The sequence below is a fragment of the Nomascus leucogenys genome, chromosome 6, assembly GCF_006542625.1.
Source record: "Nomascus leucogenys isolate Asia chromosome 6, Asia_NLE_v1, whole genome shotgun sequence".
Classification (NCBI taxonomy): domain Eukaryota; kingdom Metazoa; phylum Chordata; class Mammalia; order Primates; family Hylobatidae; genus Nomascus; species Nomascus leucogenys.
Genome location: NC_044386.1, coordinates 75,600,069 through 75,617,608, shown reverse-complemented (window position 1 = coordinate 75,617,608; position 17,540 = coordinate 75,600,069). Strand labels below are relative to the sequence as shown.

General features: G+C 41.1%; 1 protein-coding gene across 1 annotated transcript in view; it reads right to left on the bottom strand.

The window, feature by feature from the left end:
* Nucleotides 1–17,540, bottom strand: part of GABRG3 (gamma-aminobutyric acid type A receptor gamma3 subunit) — a 562,783-nt gene that overhangs the window by 156,413 nt on the left and 388,830 nt on the right. The gene's annotated exons all lie outside the window — the stretch shown is intronic.

Sequence of the window (17,540 nt, the reverse complement as noted above, 5' to 3'; positions counted from 1 at the left end):
GAAGAAATCTATTGTGGAAAGTCTGTCATGTAGTCCTTAATTATAGCTTGTTTCTAAAGAAATCCGGAAGAACAGTCAATAAAAATATCAGTTGTTTGGCCTCCACCAACATTCCACCACTGAATGCATCACTCTGCTTTGTGACAATACGAAAGCGAACATGGAATTTTGCTGTTATCATACACTTTGTTTTATTATATACAAGTTACTTTATTTTCAAGCTTTTAAGCACTTATAAAAAGATACACATTATTTTTTGGAATTAACACGTTTTTCTGAAAATAAACAATGAAGAAAATGACATGCATGTTTGTATAATGCTTCACACTCAGTGAGCTTTTACAAGGCAAAAGTCATTTTTTTTCTCCTTTAGACTTTGTATCTTCCTCTCATAAACACTAGGTGACCCATGTTCTGGTTGGCTTGACACTGTTGACCAGATGGCTGAAAATATTTCATCTAATGTTGTATTTCACTGACAATTTTTTTTTAATGAGACAAATACTGGACTGGACAGATGACTGGGAAACTAGCATACATCAGAATTTTTATGGGCAATTAAATGAATGAATTTTCAGACAGGAACACTGAGGCATAAATGAGTTGCCCAAAGCCACAGCCTAGACATGCAGTCTCCTAGTTTCTATGGGGCATATCTCAGGAGCACAAGACAGGGCTCTATAAAAATAAGCATAGCCTATTTGGTGAACTAGATTCAACAAGCAAAAGAATGGCCTTTGGTAATTTGATAGAAAAAAGAACAGACTTAATATTCTCATGACAAACAAGTAATAGCACAAACTCAAAATTAAGGTACTATCCTCAGATGAAGACAATTATACCTTGGCTAAGAAAGATCTTAAAGACAGCATGGTCAGTTGTTTCCAGGATCCAGTCCCTAGTGCATCAGCACAGCTCACGGACTCCTGGGCTGCTTTCTCCTCATCTCACTAGCCCCTTAATACATAAGTGTTCTATCAATCACTTTTCTTCTCCCTTCACTTACCCCTAGGTGATTTCAACCAGTTCAAGGCTTTAAAAGTCTATTCCTTGTTTATGACTTCCAAATTTATATTTGGACCTCTGCACTGAATTTAAGATTAATATATCCAAGCACACTCAACATTTTCCCGATGCTGTCTGCCAAACACTTCAACTATTCCCCAAGCACAGCTCCAGATGTTCCCCTAATCGTTCCACCAAAACCAACTCCTCCCACGGTGGTCCTCATCTCTGTAAACAACAATTTGATACTATGACTCCTCTCTCTGCTCATACCACATACTCAGTCCCTCGTCAAATAGCATCCACTATATGCTTAACATATCCAAAATCCAAAAACACCCCACCACTTCTGAAACACACTAGTGCAAACCACCATCATCTCTTCCTTCTGTTGGTCTCCCTGCATGTACTCTTGTGCTCCTCCCATTTATTTTCCATACAATTGTCAGAGTAAACCTTTCAAAGCATGAATCAAGTCACGCCTCTTTTGTGTTCAAAGCTCTCCAGTGGCTCCCATTTTCACTCCAAGTGAAAGCCATATGGTGCCCTCCAGCTGTTCCTTGACTCTTCTGAGTATTTTCTGCCTTAGAACTTTTACTTGTTTTTTCCCTTGCCCTGAAGGCTCTTGTCACTTAATTAACTTAGCTGTCACTGCCTTATTTCAAAGAGCCATCTCCCTTCAATGACATCTCAATATATATTCCCTAAATTTTTCTCCATATATCTTGTCTCCATCTGGTAGACTGTATATTTTACATGCTTGCTTTTAACTTTTAGCTAACCTAGAATATGGCATCAACATGCAAGGAAGTTAGAAGTTTTTGGCCATTTGATTTATTGCTGCATTTCCAATGCCTGGAAGAGTACCTAGCACATTAGAGACTCAATAAATTTGAAGTGAATGGAGTGTAGAAGCTTAGAGAGGGATCATCTAGCTGTTGCTTGATCTTTAATGAAGTTTTATCAATGCAACTCTAATTTCAAAAATCACAGAATCTGGAAGCAATAATAATAACTACATTTAACATTTGATAAATTATATTCTAAGATAACAAGTTCCTCATGCTACTCTTGTAATTGGGGCATGGAGAGGCAAGAGGCAGATTTATACAGGTGAAAAGCTTATAAATTAATCATACTTCCATCCACTCAACCCAAATTATGAACCCTGAAATTCATCTCAGCCTCCCATTCTCTCATCCCCACATCCAAGCACACATATTGTTGAGGGAAAAAGCTGAAATCATCAGCTTGGGTCCTACGTATAAGAAAGTGTCAGGAAACCAAAAAGGAGGAGGACTTCTGGTTTCCAGTCCTGGCATATATGGAGCTTGAAAGTCTTCACTCTCATTCTCACTGAAAAATCAAAAACTCGTCTTAGATCCATCAAAGAATTCAGGTCACAAGGCAAATCACTGCTTCCAAAACTGGAGAGACAGATAGGTGGATACAGAGAATCACAACTTATTGGAGCAGAAGCCCACAAGCAGGAATCTCTTCTGCAGCCAGCACTGGGGTGAGAAAACCTAAACTGTAATGGACAAATTGCTGGAGACTCAGTAGGGACAAAAATCAGAGTTAAAAATTCCAAGGAGTCCAGTCTTGGGGGAGTCCCCCTACTTTCATGAATTTTACTTCCACAAGCTCTATATGGTTCTCACAGTAAAGATCAGAGAAAAATCCCATCATGCCTTCAGAAGGAGGAGGGAATAAGGAACCATTTTGAAATATGCTGAGAGCATTCTGTTCTTAATGAGGCCTATCCTCAAGTAAACTGTTTCACCGTCATCTCACTGGCTGGGGCTTTATCAGAGCCAAAACAAGTTGGAGAAAGAGAAACACTCAACTCGAGCCCCCTCTAGCCTTCCTGTCTCATTTAAATATGGGGGGAACAATGGAGAATTGTTTATGAAGGTCACAGCCCAGGAACACAGGCTTGACAAAAGACTGAGACCTACCAGTAGGAACACAGAGGCCGGGCGCGGTGGCTCACACCTGTAATCCTAGCACTTTGGGAGGCCGAGGCAGGTGGATCATGAGGTCAGGAGATCGAGACCATCCTGGCTAACACGGTGAAACCCCGTCTCTACTAAAAATATAAACAATTAGCCAGGCGTGGTGGCAGGCACCTGTAGTCCCAGCTACTCGGGAGGCTGAGGCAGGAGAATGGCGTGAACCCGGGAGGCGGAGCCTGCAGTGAGCCAAGATCACGCCACTGCACTCCAGCCTGGGTGACACAGCGAGACTCGCCATCTCAAAAAAAAACACACACAGAACACTTCTCCCGCCGTGGCCCCTGACCACCACATCCTGTAAAACAACAGGGGGATATGATGGAAGGAATTACATGACTCAGACCTTATTAAGACCAACTCTCTAGGGAAACCCAAAGATAGCAGGGGAGACCAAACAAGGACACCAGAGAAAATGTTAGTCTCTGACATCTATAGCTGCAGCTAACTGCAAAAATAAAACCTAATTCCTAGCAAGGTAAACATAAAACCTCACAATAAAGACTAATTTACTTTCACTCCTTTTACAAATACACCATGTCTGTCTCTTAATCAAAAAATTATAAGGCATAGTAAAAGACAAAAAAAAACCCACACAGTTTAAATAAACAGAAAAGACATCATAACCAGGCTCAGATAAAGCAGAGATGTTGGGATTATCAGACCATAAAGTTAAAACAACTATGATTAATATGCTAAAGGATCTAATGGGAAAAGTGGACAACATGTAAAAACAGATGGATAATGCAAACAGAAACCTGGTAACTCTAAGACAGAATTAAAAGGAAAGGTTAGTGGTCAAAAATAGTGTATCAAAAATGGAAAATGTCCCTGATAGGTTCATTAATAGACTGGACATGACTGAGAAAAGAGTAAGCTTGAAGAAATGTCAATAGAAATTTTCAAATCTGAAATGTAGAGAAAAAAGAGTTAAGAGGACAGAACATTAAAAAACCACTGGATAATTATAAAATGTATAACACAAATGGGAATACCAGAAGTAAAAAAAGAGATAGGAAAACACAGGAGAAATATTTAAAACTATAATAACTGAGAATTTTCCAAAATTAATGACAGACACCAAATCACAGATTCGGGAATCTCAGAGAACACTGAGCAGCAGGCCCATGATATTCAAACTGCAGTAAATCAAAGACACAAAGAATAGCTTGGAAGAAGCCAGAGAGGGGAAACCACCTTCACTATAGAGAAGCAGAGGTTAAGAGTTCCACTGGACTTCTCTTCAGAAATCAAGGCAGTAAGAAGGGAATGGAGTAAAATATTTATAGTGTTGAAAGAAAAAATCCACCCATTTAGCATTCTGCATCCAGGAAAACTACCCTTCAAAAATGAAGGAGAAATAAAGATTTTGACAAAAATTAAGAAAATTTGTTGGCAACAGACCTGCCTTGCAGGAAATGTTAAAATAAGCTATTCAGAAAGAAGGAAAATGATATAGGTCAGAAACTCAAATCTACACGAAGGAAGGAAGACCACTAGAGAAGGAATGAATGAACATATAATAAAATATTTTATTTTTCTTATTCTTAATTGATCTGACAGATAATAGTTTGTTCAAAATAATAGCAATAAAGAATTTGATGATTATAGCTTATGGATAAAATGAGTGACAGCAACGTAGTAATGGATGGAAGAGGAAAATTGGTAATACTGTTGTAAAGTACTCACACTACCTGTGAAGGGGTATAGTGTTATTTGAAAGTGGATTTAGGTTAGTTGTCACTGTATATTGCAAACTCAAGTACAACCCCTAACAAGGGGAAAAATAAGAATAATTGATATGCTGAAGGAATTAAAAAATGGAATCTTATAAAATTCTCAAAACCAGAAAAGGCAGAAAAGAAAAGGTAGAAACAAACAAGAGATGACATTTGAGAGACTGGGAAAGATTGAATTCTTCGGAACTTTAGGATGAGTGGGCTTATTTAGAAACAAACACAGTAAAAAATTCACACATACAAACATTCACATGTCCACATACATACACATTCATACACAAACATATGCACAGGGAGACAAAATAAAACAGCACTTCTCCTAACACACACAACATGATTTGTTCTTTCTGCTGAGGGCAGTCAGAGAAGACCCACTTCGTCCAGTTCCCTTTCTTTTAATCCCATAATCCCCTCTCCAATCTGTTCACAAATAACTTTCTTTTCTTTACACATCAACTCCAGAGGACAGAGGTTTGCATGATCTGAGTGTAGTTTTCCAGCGAAATGAAATCTCTTTCATAAAGTAAGTGAATTGTTGCCCTGGCCTAAACATTAGCAATGAGACTATGTATCATGATTTAAATAAATCAATATTCGAGCCATCACATAAATAAACTATGGAGCCAAAACATCTATCAGAAATAACCAGACTTGAGCCTTTAAAAAAAATGCATGACATATTAGGTCACTTAGTTGCAAAACTATGAAATTTCAGAATCCATACCTGGATCATACAGTTATAATAAAAATGCCTTCACTTACTCAAATTTGATTTATTCTCAGTGGGTAGATTTGTCCATGCTAAATCCTGGATTATCTATTAGTCACCATTGCCACTCTGATAGATATCAAAAGTCCTGATTATCTAAGTAAGAGGGGGTCAGAGAAGGTGGTCAAGGCCCAGCCACTTCATATCTGGGCCTACTCTAGCCCACAGGAAAAGCAGAGGAGGAAATTGAGTGATTTGGGGAAAGCTGGGAAGGGAGAGGAAATTCGTTGTTTTTTATTTTTTATTTTTTTAAATTTCAACTTTTATTCTAGATATACCTGACATTAGTTGTTTAAAAGGAAATAGAAGAACTCCAGGCAATTTCACTAACTCATAACTCTCACCTGGAGCCTATGCTGATAAATCATGACATCAGCTAAAATTTATTTTTTCCTTCTGTAGGAAGGGTATCATAGTACAAGAGCTTACTATGCACCACTGGGTATTTTGGGGCCAGTTAATCCTCTGTAAAGTTCAAAGTGTATTAAATGGTTTCCAAGTTCCCGTTCCCAGCTCTTAACAATTCAGAGCTGTATGATCACTTACTTGCTATCTGAATTCCCCAAATCTTGTTCTAGCACAAAAGCCTCAAAAGAGTTCAGAACTGGTAAAGGTCAACTAAAATTTGGCTGAATAAGACACGAAAAACCAGGAACAGGCATTATTCTAAAGACTGCATATATACAAGCTTTACAAAGTGTTATATTCACCAAAGGCACCTTTACAGATACATCCATGTAGATGGTGCTGCTCCCTTTGGCATTCATGGCCTGATATGATTTGGCTGTGTCTCTACCCAAATCTCATCTTGAATTCCAATGTGTTGTAGGAGGGACCCAATGGGAGGTGGTTGAATCATGGGGGCAGGTCTTTCCTGTGCTGTTCTTGTGATACTGAATAAGTCTCACAAGATCTGATGGTTTTAAAAACAGGAGTCTCCCCGCACAAGCACTCTTCTCTTGTCTGCCACCACAAGAGACATGCCTTTTACCTTCTGCCAGGATTGTGAGGCCTCCCCAGCCACGTGGAACTGTGAGTCCAATTAAACCTCTTTTTCTTCCCAGTCTCAGGTATGTCTTTATCAACAGCATGAAAACTGACTAAACAGTCAATTGGTACCAGCAGAGTGAGGCACTGCTGAAAAGATACCTGAAAACGTGGAAGTGACTTTAGAAATGGGTGACAGGCAGAGGTTTGAACAGTTTGGAGGGCTCAGAAGAAGACAGGAAAATGTGAAAAAGTTTGGAACTTCCTGGAAACTTGTTGAATAGCTTTGACAAAAATGCTTATAGTGATATGAACGATAAGGTCCAGGCTGAGCTGGTTTCAGATGGAGATGAGAAACTTGTCGGGAATTGGAGCAAACATAACTCCTGTTATATTTTAGCAAAGAGACTAGCAGCATTTTGCCCCTGCCCTAGAGATCTATGGAACTTTGAACTTGAGAGAGCTTATTTAGGGTATCTGGTGGAGAAATTTCTAAGCAGCAAAGCATTCAAGAGGTGAGTTGGGTGCTGTTAAAGGCATTCAGTTTCAAAAGGGAAACAGAGCATAAAAGTTTGGAAAATTTGCAGCCTGACAATGCAACAGAAAAGAAAATCCCATTTTCTGAGGAGAAATTCAACCCAGTGGCAGAAATTTGCATAAGTAATGAGGAGTCGAATGTTAATCCCCAAGACAATGGGGAAAATGTCTCCAGGGCATGTCAGAAACCTTTGAAAGCAGCCCCTCCCATCATAGGCTTGGAGGTCTAGGAGGAAAAAGTGGTTTCACGGGCTGTGCTCAAGGTCCCTGTGGTGTGCAGCCTAGGGACTTGGTGCTCTGCATCCCAGCTGCTCCAGCCATGGCTGAAAGGGGCCAACATAAAGTTCAGGCCATGGCTTCAGAGGGTGCAAGCCTCAATCCTTGGCAGCATCCACATGGTGTTGAGCCTGTGAGGGCACAGAAGTAAAGAATTGAGGTTTGGGAACCTCTGCCTAGATTTTAGAAGAGCTATGGAAACACCTGGATGCCCAGGCAGAAGGTTGCTGTAGGGGTGGGGCCCTCATGGAGAACCTCTACTAGGGTAGTGCAGAAGGGAAATGTGGGGTTGGTCCCTACTGGGGCACTGCCTACTGGAGCTGTGAGAAGAGGGCCATCATCCTCCAAACCCCAGGATGGGAGATCCACTGATGGCTTGCATCGTGCACCAGGAAAAGCCACAGACACTCAATGCCAGCCTGTGAAGGCAACTGGGAGGGAGGCTGTATCCTGCAAAGCCACAAGGGCAGAACTGCCCAAGCCATGGGAATCTACCTCTTGCATGAGCATGACCTGGATGTGAGACATGGAGTCAAAGGAGATTATTTTGGAGCTTTAAGGTTTGACTGCCCCACTGGATTTTGGGCTGCCCCACTTGAATGGGGCCTGCAGCCCCTTTGTTTTGGCCAATTTCTACCATTTGGAATGGCTGTATTTACCCAATGCCTGTACCCCTATTGTATCTAGGAAGTAACTAACTTGCTTTTCATTTTACAGGCTCATAGGCAGAAGGAACTTGCCTTGTCTTGGATGAGACTTTGAACTGTGGACTTTTGAGTTAATGCTGACATGAGTTGAGACTTTCAGGGACTGTTGGGAAGGCATGATTGATTTTGAAATGTGAAGATGAGAGATTTTGGAGGGGCTAGGGGTGGAATGATATGGTTTGGCTGTGTCCCCACCCAAATCTCATTCTGAATTCCCACAATATTGTGGGAGGGATCCGGCAGGAGGTAATTTAATCATGGGGGCAGATCTTTCCTATACTGTTCTCATGAATAAGTCTCACATGACCTGATGGTTTTAAAAATGGGAGTCTCCCTGCACAAGCTCTCTTCGCTTGTCTGCTCCTATGCAAGATATGCCTTTTACCTTCCACCACAATTGTGAAGCCTCCCCAGCCATGTGGAACTGTGAGTCCAGTTAAATCTCTTTTTCTTCCCAGTCTCAAGCATGTCTTTACCAGCAGCATAAAAACGGACTAATACATGGCCCCAGGCCTTATGCCCTCGGCTGTCCCTGCAACTCTCCGTCTGATGCTTTGCTGGGACTTATCAACCAATACCCCAAAGTATGGTGCTTTGGCATAGTGAACTGAAGAAGATACCTCAAGCTCTCTCTGACCTTCCCCTGCTCTCCTGTCTCTCAATCCTCTGTTTATCCAAAACACAGGATGAAGTTGTTCTCTGAAGTTCCCTTGTCTGCCTAAAGGCCAGGCCCCACAGAGAAGAAAAACAATCAACCATTTCTTGTCCCTTCCCTGCATTTACATGAACTGAACTAATATCTCATGAAGGGAGACTGAAGTCTGTCAACACACCTACATACTTTTGTCACAAATAATTGTCTGCTCTGCAGGCCCAACAGATTTTGTCCCAAGCCACTGTTTGTTCTTCAGGACCACTGAATTCCCCTAAAAATCATTTACTACCCACCCCCTCAAAATTATCCACCTTTCTCCATGTCCCTTTCCCCTAAGAAGAGGGTTTATATAACCATCTGTACCCCACTGTGCTGGGGGTCATCAGTCTGTGATTGTCCCCAGGGCACGTTAATAAATTTGCATGCCATTTTTCCTATTCATCTGCCTTTTGTCAGTTGATGTTCATCAAACCTTCCAAGAGCCATGGGGAAGTTTTCCCTTCTCTCCTACAGTTTCCTCCCACTGGAAGTGTCAGGACCTCAGCCAATAATGAACTGAGTTAGAGGACAAACCCTCAGCATCCTCATCCTCCATCAGGATAACTCTGAGGTGTGGTCCACAACATGGTAACCTGCTCCACACACACCTTGGCCTGGCTGTTTCATTTCCTCATTGTCTACCTTTGCTTCCTGGGTCACCTCTCAAATACACTAGTCAGACTCGGTGCTTGCTACAGGTTCTGCTCTGCACAAACCCACACTTAAACAATAGAAATGCACAGACAATACGACTAGGGTGTATGGATAAAATGTTAGTTTATGTGTAACAAGAACAAACTTGAAAACAGGCAAATAAAATATTAGATAGATTCCTAAATTTCAAATTGGAAATACATCAATAGAAAATTCACTGGTGCCGTGTTGCATGCCTATAATCCCAGCACTTTGGAAGGCTGAGGCAGGAGGATTGCTTGAGTCCAGGAGTTCGAGACTAGCCTGGGCAACACTGTGAAAGAGTTGCTACAAAAAATACAAAAATTAGCCAGGCATGGTGGTGCAAACCTGTAACCTTAGCTACTCAGGAGGCTGTTGTGGGAGGATCACCTGAGCCTGAGGAGGTCAAGGTTGCAATGAGCCATGTTCTTGCCACTGCATACCAGTCTGGGTGACACACTGAAGAAAAAGAAAAAAAAAGAAAGAAGAAGAAGAAGAAAAGGAAAGAAAATTCTAGGATACATCAGATTGAACTCCTTTTGACAAACATAATTAAGATTGCATTCATAAAATCGTAAGATTCTAAAAAATCTAAAGAACTTTGGAATCTCCTCTGAGATGAGAAAATAAATAATAAAATAATGAAACATGAAGATATTAGATGGTATTAGAAAGTAGATATTAGATGGTAGCAGATTAATATTACATGGAGATTGTGGCCAACACGTAATAGTGTTTCAGAGAAAAAAAACAAAAAACATCAGCTGACCTGATCAGGAGAACTGATGAGGATTCTCCTTTATTGGTGTTTTCATGATAATTTGAATGTTTATAAATAAAATTATCCATGTTTGAATCATAAATCATTAGGACAGAAAACTTATTTTCTTGGAATAATAGGGTTAACAAAAACAAACACCAAAGTAAGGGCCAGAAGTTGCAAAAGGTCAGATTTTCAAAGTAATTTTTTTTAGTATTTGAATTACCATTAATATAATTAAGTACTGGTAATATTGATTAAGGGCTTTTTAGAATTGGAAAAGCCCTTTTAATAGACATTGTTAAAACTATTGATTCAACCTCCCAAATATAGTGAAGTTACTTGCTAACTTGTAAATTTTTGCCTAGCAGAGATCCAAATAATTTCTGTCTGGCAGAAAAGCTAGGCCGGGAGATTGTGGTTTATTTCCCCGTAGGGATTTACTAGGTTTGTATCTAATACAGCAGTCTCTTCCCCTAATATATCCTTATTCAATTTTCTATAAAAGCCTAGTTCCTCAAATGCTCCTTTAACTGGTATTGTCATTTTACCGAGTTCCTTATTTATTAATGAGTTGATAAAAACACTTGACATGTGTTTATTTTATATTCATAAGAATAATCTCTTTAAATATTTGAAAATTATAATTTAGAAGCATATAATTCAAGTTGGTTATTTCCTAGGTAGAAATACACTCAGGAAGATTAAGCACCTTTTCCTGATTAAGAGTTGGAGCCCAGGCATCCTAAATCCCAGGCTAGGGTCTTTCCAGTACAGGTCACCCTTCTCTCACTGCATTTTAGCAGCATTTGCATGCTGTCTCTTTTACAATACTGTAAAGTAGGCAAGGGAAGTCATGACCATTTTGCAGGTGAAGAAAACTGAACCAGCTGAGAAAATATCTTGCTGGAGGCCACAGCTGAAGTCATTGCCAAGCAGTGTAGCTGACAGGAAGCAAAGCTCACCACCCTATGGCTAATGCCCAAAAGGAGTTCACAGGTACAGTGACAACCACTCAAGGTACAGTGTTCTGGGACTGGGAGAGAGACAGAGGCACCAGGAGGGAAGTGAGTATGAAGAGGCCAGGGAAGTATTCAAAGAGGAGACAGAGTTCGAGCTGGACCATTGAAACAGGCACAATGACAGTAACTCTTTAAATTTAGTGGTGGACTTAAGTTTTAAGAAGGGGACTAAAGCCAGGCACGGTGGCCTAGTACTTTGGAAGGCCAAGGCAAGAGGATCACTTGAGACCAGGAATTTGAGAACAGCTTGGGCAGCAAAGCGAGGCCCCATCTCTACAAAAAATAAAAATGATTTGGACCTGGTGGCATGTGCCTGTAATCCCAGGTCCTTGGGAGGCTGAGGTGAGAGGATTGCTTGACTCCAGGAGTTTGAGACTGCAGTAAGCTATGACTGCTCCACTGCATTCCCGCCTGGGTGACTGAGCGAGACCCTGTTTCTAAAAAAAAAATACATAAATAAATACAAAAAGTTTAAATGAAAATAAAAGTGTTCTATGGCTGTAAGCAGCTCCTTCTTGTAAATAATGTGTAGTTGTTGATCATACTAGGTTATACTGATAAAACAGAAGCAAAACACATATAAATATTATCTTTAGCCCCATCTAAACTTCTGATATTATTTCAAATATTGGTTTTTCCTAAAATTAAAAATTAAGTCGAATAATAGTGATATATATATATCTCGTATGAAACATACATGGCTTAAAGCTTAATGCTGAGTTAATATTTAAGTATAATTTTGTGCAATACGTGAGGTTTTTATTAACTTAATAAAATATTACTAATTATATTCTAAGCCAATTAAAGCAATTAATACTGAACAGCATATGTGTAAAAGCAATTAAAGCCCACAATGAAGTGATATTTACTAGGACTATTTTTTGTTGTTTTATAAAAAGATCCAGCATGTCACTTTGTTTTCAACCTATCTAAATGAATTAACATTATTAAATTGTATGTTGCCCATCATGTTTATGTTCTAATTTTAAATAGTATGATACTTTTGAATATTTAGTGTTATTTTGTGTTTTCTAAAATATGTTTACATAAAATATTAATATATGTGAGATGGCAAATTCATTATAATTGTTTGCACGGAACTGAGATTTAGGGAAATAGATCACCCCTCTCTAATCCTTTTTCCCCCTCACATATACAGACTTGGATGCAAACAAGAAAAGTCAGAATCCATAGAAACGAGTTGCCTTTACAGCTTGTCTGTGGCAGCCAATTATTAACAGCCTTGGAAAATCATTTAACCTTAACTATAAATGATGCCCTTGTATTGTGATTTGCATTATTAACTAGATATGGCCACCTTCAATACCACAAACTACAAGGAAAGAGAGAAGCAGTTATAAAAAGGGTTAGATTTTCCTTCTATCAAAATAGATTCCTGCTTCTAAATAATATTCTTTTTACAGAATGCGATCAGGAATTTCCTTTATGAATTTATATGCATTTCCTCACCAAGGCTGAAAGAGATTAGTGACACATTTACAACTGGGGAACTGCAGACAGGCTGGGAAAACATGACATACAATTCAGAAAAAAAATGTTCACTGTCTCATGGAAAAGAGAGGAAGAAAAATTGTGGCATATTCTATCGTTGGTTGCTAATTTAGTTGGGGAGCAAACATGTTCAGAGAGTGTGGTCTAAACAGCATACCTTTTTTTTTTCCACAAAATGTTGTTTCTAATTCTGGTAAGAGTTTCCAACAGTGGAACTTGGTGTACTGGCCATCAAAGCTGGTTACTATGGGATGATGGTGTAATTGTATAGATTAATGAGGGTACCCAAGTCACTTCAAAATTCAACAGTGGCATACAACCACGTTTGCATGTCTATTTTCCCCTATTATCTTGACCTTCAGTTTGAGAAGGAGCAGGGAGAGCAGTGAGCGTCCCACTTGTGCAGTACAATTTAAATCATAGCTTAGTCAGTTTTGACAAAGTGGCCACGGATCTGCACCCATGTTTTGCCGCTGCTGGAAAAACAGCCCACTCATAGCATCTGCATGCATGGGAAACCCAGATATTTTCTATGTTAAATACAGCAAGAGAGGAATGTGCCAGAGTGCTCACTTCATGTGTCATTCCTAATTATTTTCCAGAAAACTAAAATTCATTGCAGGCTTGTTTTTTTGAAATGTAACTGATGGGGAAAAGACCATGTGATTTCTTTAAATGAGCAGCTAAAGAAGCTGGGACCTGCTCCTCCTCTGAGGTGGTCTGAGATTCCAGGGCAAAACAGGTGCATGTCACAGTGCCTCCCACTAACAGACCAAGTCTGCTGGACCAGGCTCCCAGGGTAGTCCCAGACTCTGCCGCTCAGATCTCAAGTGGAGCCACTAACAAACTGGAGATGATCCAAACAGGTAGGAGACTGGCAGCATTAGGTTGTCTGATGTCCACAGCTGAAACAAAGCAAGGAAGAGCTGCAGAACAAGTACTCCAGGCTAAGTGGCTAGCTGGCCATCTGGCATGTGATTCTTTTCTGGCAACCTGTCCATTGTGCTATCCTCCTTAGATTCCCTTTCTACTCTGCTAAATGCCTAGCTCAAGCCTCATGGTTGTCAAAGCTGAAAGATACTTCAGGATCACCCAGGCAAATACTTCATTTGATAGACGTGGAAACAGAGGACCTGAGATGATAAGTGAGTAACCCCAATATTTAATTCCATGGAAGCATGCTGCTTTCAATGCATTTGCTGCTGAATTCCATTAAAGGCCTATTTTAAAGAATGGCTTTGTTTTTCAAGAACTGAAAGTTTAATTGATTAGGGTGTGCTAAAAGGGGTATGCAATCAGCATCCAACCTACTACACTTCCACATTGGAACTGATGGCCTCACATGAGAAGCTGGTGAGTAAGGGGCAGAGGGAACATCTGTCCTCAGCCTCCCCAAGGTGAGAAAAGAGGACCATGGAGATCTGGGTCCGTGCCCACATCTGAAAGGTTTTTCTTTGTATGAAACCATAATTTTTTTTTTTTTTTTTTTTGAGACGGAGTCTCGCTCCGTCGTCCAGGCTGGAGTGCAGTGGCGCAATCTCAGCTCACTGCAACCTCCACCTCCCGGGTTCATGCCATTCTCCTGCCTCAGCCTCCTGAGTAGCTGGGACCACAGGTGCCCACTACCACGCCCGGCTAATTTTTTGTATTTTTAGTAGAGACAGTGTTTCACCGTGTCAGCCAGGATGGTCTCGATCTCCTGACCTCGTGATCTGCCCGCCTTGGCCTCCCAAAGTGTTGGGATTAGAGGGATGAGCCACCGCGCCTGGCCAATACCATAATTTCATAGTGGAGAGCCCATGTTCATACACCAAAGATATCCCTAGAATATCATCCAATTTTTAGGCAGCATGGCTGCATCATTTCAGGTTGAAGCAGAACTGTCTACAATGGCATTGTTTACAGGTTGGTTCAACCATCATTCCCACCAGAGCTTTCTGGTCAGGCAATTTTCCTCGTTATGCTTCACATTCTCATTAATTGAAAGGTCATTTACATGACATTTGCTCTGGGAGATCTCCTTGTTTTTGTATTCTTTCACCATTCTGTTATTTTGCTGAACTCACTTGCATTATCTAGAACTTTCTGCTAGCTAGCACTCTGAACATCTATGGTATAAAGCTACTGATGTTGGATGAAGTGACTTATGAAGCTTTTAAAATTCAGAAATCCTTTAAATCATCCATGTAATTAAGTTGCTTAGTGCATTTTAGTATTACACATAAGCAAGGTAAAACTAAAAAGCATAAATGCCAGAGGGGATGGTGAACATATAAAACTTTGAAAACAATGAAGGAGAAAGGATGACTTAAACTCAAGTTTCAGAAAATATAGATGACTTATTACCTGACCCTTGACTATCTGTCCAAGGTCATTTCCGAATGTGGTGTTCCTTCGACTTGGCGCTTCATCGGGAGAGGCATCAAGCTTTCCCCTCAATGCCTTCCATTCCCCAATACCTTCCCACACCCAGCAAACTCCATTTACTCAGTGTCTCTACCATAAAGCCTCCCAGACTCCCATGCAGATAGATTTGTTTCTTCCCAAGCATGTCTACTTGTCATTTTCAGTAATTGAAGGATGATGCACCAGGTTCAGAGTGAGCCTGGGTTCCACTCTGTGTGCCCCTGAGGAAGTGACTGCACCCCTGTGCTCAGTGTCCTGCAGAACTGGAGGTAACAATAATGGAACCTACCTTGTGTGGTGTTGTGAGGGTCTATGAAATGCTTCAGAAAACTACAACAATGACCAGGACAGGGACATGCCACACTATGCACCTTGGATAGAATTACTATTCTTGTGTTCTTGTTATAATTATTCATGCTATGCAATAACTTTATAGAAATGTAATTGTCTTCTGAGGGAGACCATAGGTTCTGGGAGGACAGCCCATGCCCAGTTCCATATTCCTCATATCTAGACCTTCTACCCTGCAACAGTTTTGACCAACCACCCTAGCACTCCGTGAGTGCATGTATGTGTGCATGTCCACCTGCTTTGCCCACACACCTCCATCATGTTTCCTGGTGGCAAGCTTTAGGAACGAGTTCAAACTCCAGATGAGAGGTGCCCATACTATCTGTCCCATTCTCCATTACCTGAAACTCACACCTTGATCTTGACCATTGAGCTCTGACCTTTCTCCACTGTGGGAGAAATTAAATGAAGAAAAGAAACAGCCCTTCTCTACGAGACCTACAGCTGGATGGCCCATCCCAGCAGTGCTTTCCCGTCCCATTCCTGGCCATTCTGGGGCCGCAGTGTGAGGTGAGAGGACCAAACCTGAAAGTACCCCAATGAGATGAAGGGGAGATAAGAACAGCATGCTTAGAAAGGAGACAGAGCAGAGAAAGAGATTTCAGAAGAAGACCCTACATCTCCCCTGGGCCCTTTTGACTTTTCCTTCTGTGAAAACATACCTTATCACAGTGGTCCAATTTGACTTCTCTCACATCTAGACTTTTTTGCATGGGTCAACAGAAGGGAAACTGGGGCAGCAATCAAGGTTAATCAGCAAGGACCACATGGCACAGAATAGATACTATAATTAATGCATAATTAGATGACAGATTTAAATAATCAACCATATAAAGTTTAGAAAAGTCATCACATATATTATATGCAATGTTACTCAATTTCACTTTAATATGTACAGATATTCCCTTTGTATCTGAAAGATTTCAAAGGTTGTTTGAAAGCACAGCCCCTTCCCAATCCTGAAATATTCTGTTTCTCTCACTATGCAATGGCCAAGGCACTGTGTTAAAAAAGAATTGTAAAATTGGAGACTCTATGAAGCAACATAAAACACCTTTTAGGAAAAAAAATGTGGTATTCTCCTTCCCTAACCTCATCAAGAATTAGTCAATTGTTTTGAATAATGCAGCTACTATTTTTTGCTTTTGGACACCACATACCTTTATTGGTAGGCTGGTTTCTTTTATTATGACTTTGTCCCACCAGGATAGGTCAAGAGGTGTGTTGGCCTAGAGATGAATGAGGAGGACTGGGATCTTCCACTTAAATGATTAAAATAAATATCTAGGACAACTAGGTCCCAGGTGTTCTCACCAGACAGGAAGAGTGCAGGGTGTCCTTGTCAGGGGAGGGAGGTAGTGTGCAGCTCCAGGAGGGTACGAGGATGGAAACTCCACCTCTGGGAAGGAATCCCAGGGCAGTGGGTCCTGGCTAGTCAGGGAGACCTGCGAAAAGCAGTGGATGTGAGGATGCTTAGTCCTCATAGGTGGAAGGGACACACTGGGGCCTCCTTGGTGCCTCTGGGGGACCCACTGTCCAAGCCACCAGGGGATAGGGAAGTGAGCTGACAGAGGGTCCCGATGCCCCCATGGTAGGAAGCAGGGGCATCACAGAGGTGATACTGAGGAGCAGGCTGCTGCAGGTGCAGATCTGCAGAGACACAGAGGGATGCACAGAAAGAGTGAGGCCAGGTCAGGGTCAAGGTGGGCAGGGGGACATGGGCACATGGACACAAGGTTCTATTATCACCCATAGCAAAATCCAAATTTTAGCAGCCATACAGGTCTACAGTGGATGTAGGAGGAGCTTATGATGAGGGGAGAAAAGGGTGGTTGTTGCAGAGATGAGCAGAGACCTCCTGAACCCGGACCTGTGAGAGGACCAGGACTCTCTCTCACCACCGTGAAGACACAGCTTGGGTTCCTTAACCCAGGATGTTCATAGATGCATCTTAGCCAGAAGAACAGGGCTGAGGCTGGGAGGAGAGCCTCAAAAGACCTACCCCACAGACAGGGAGCTAAGCTAGATCATGGGATTGGATGCTTTTAATTATTGGCAGATCAAAGGCCTGTTCCTAACACACAAGAA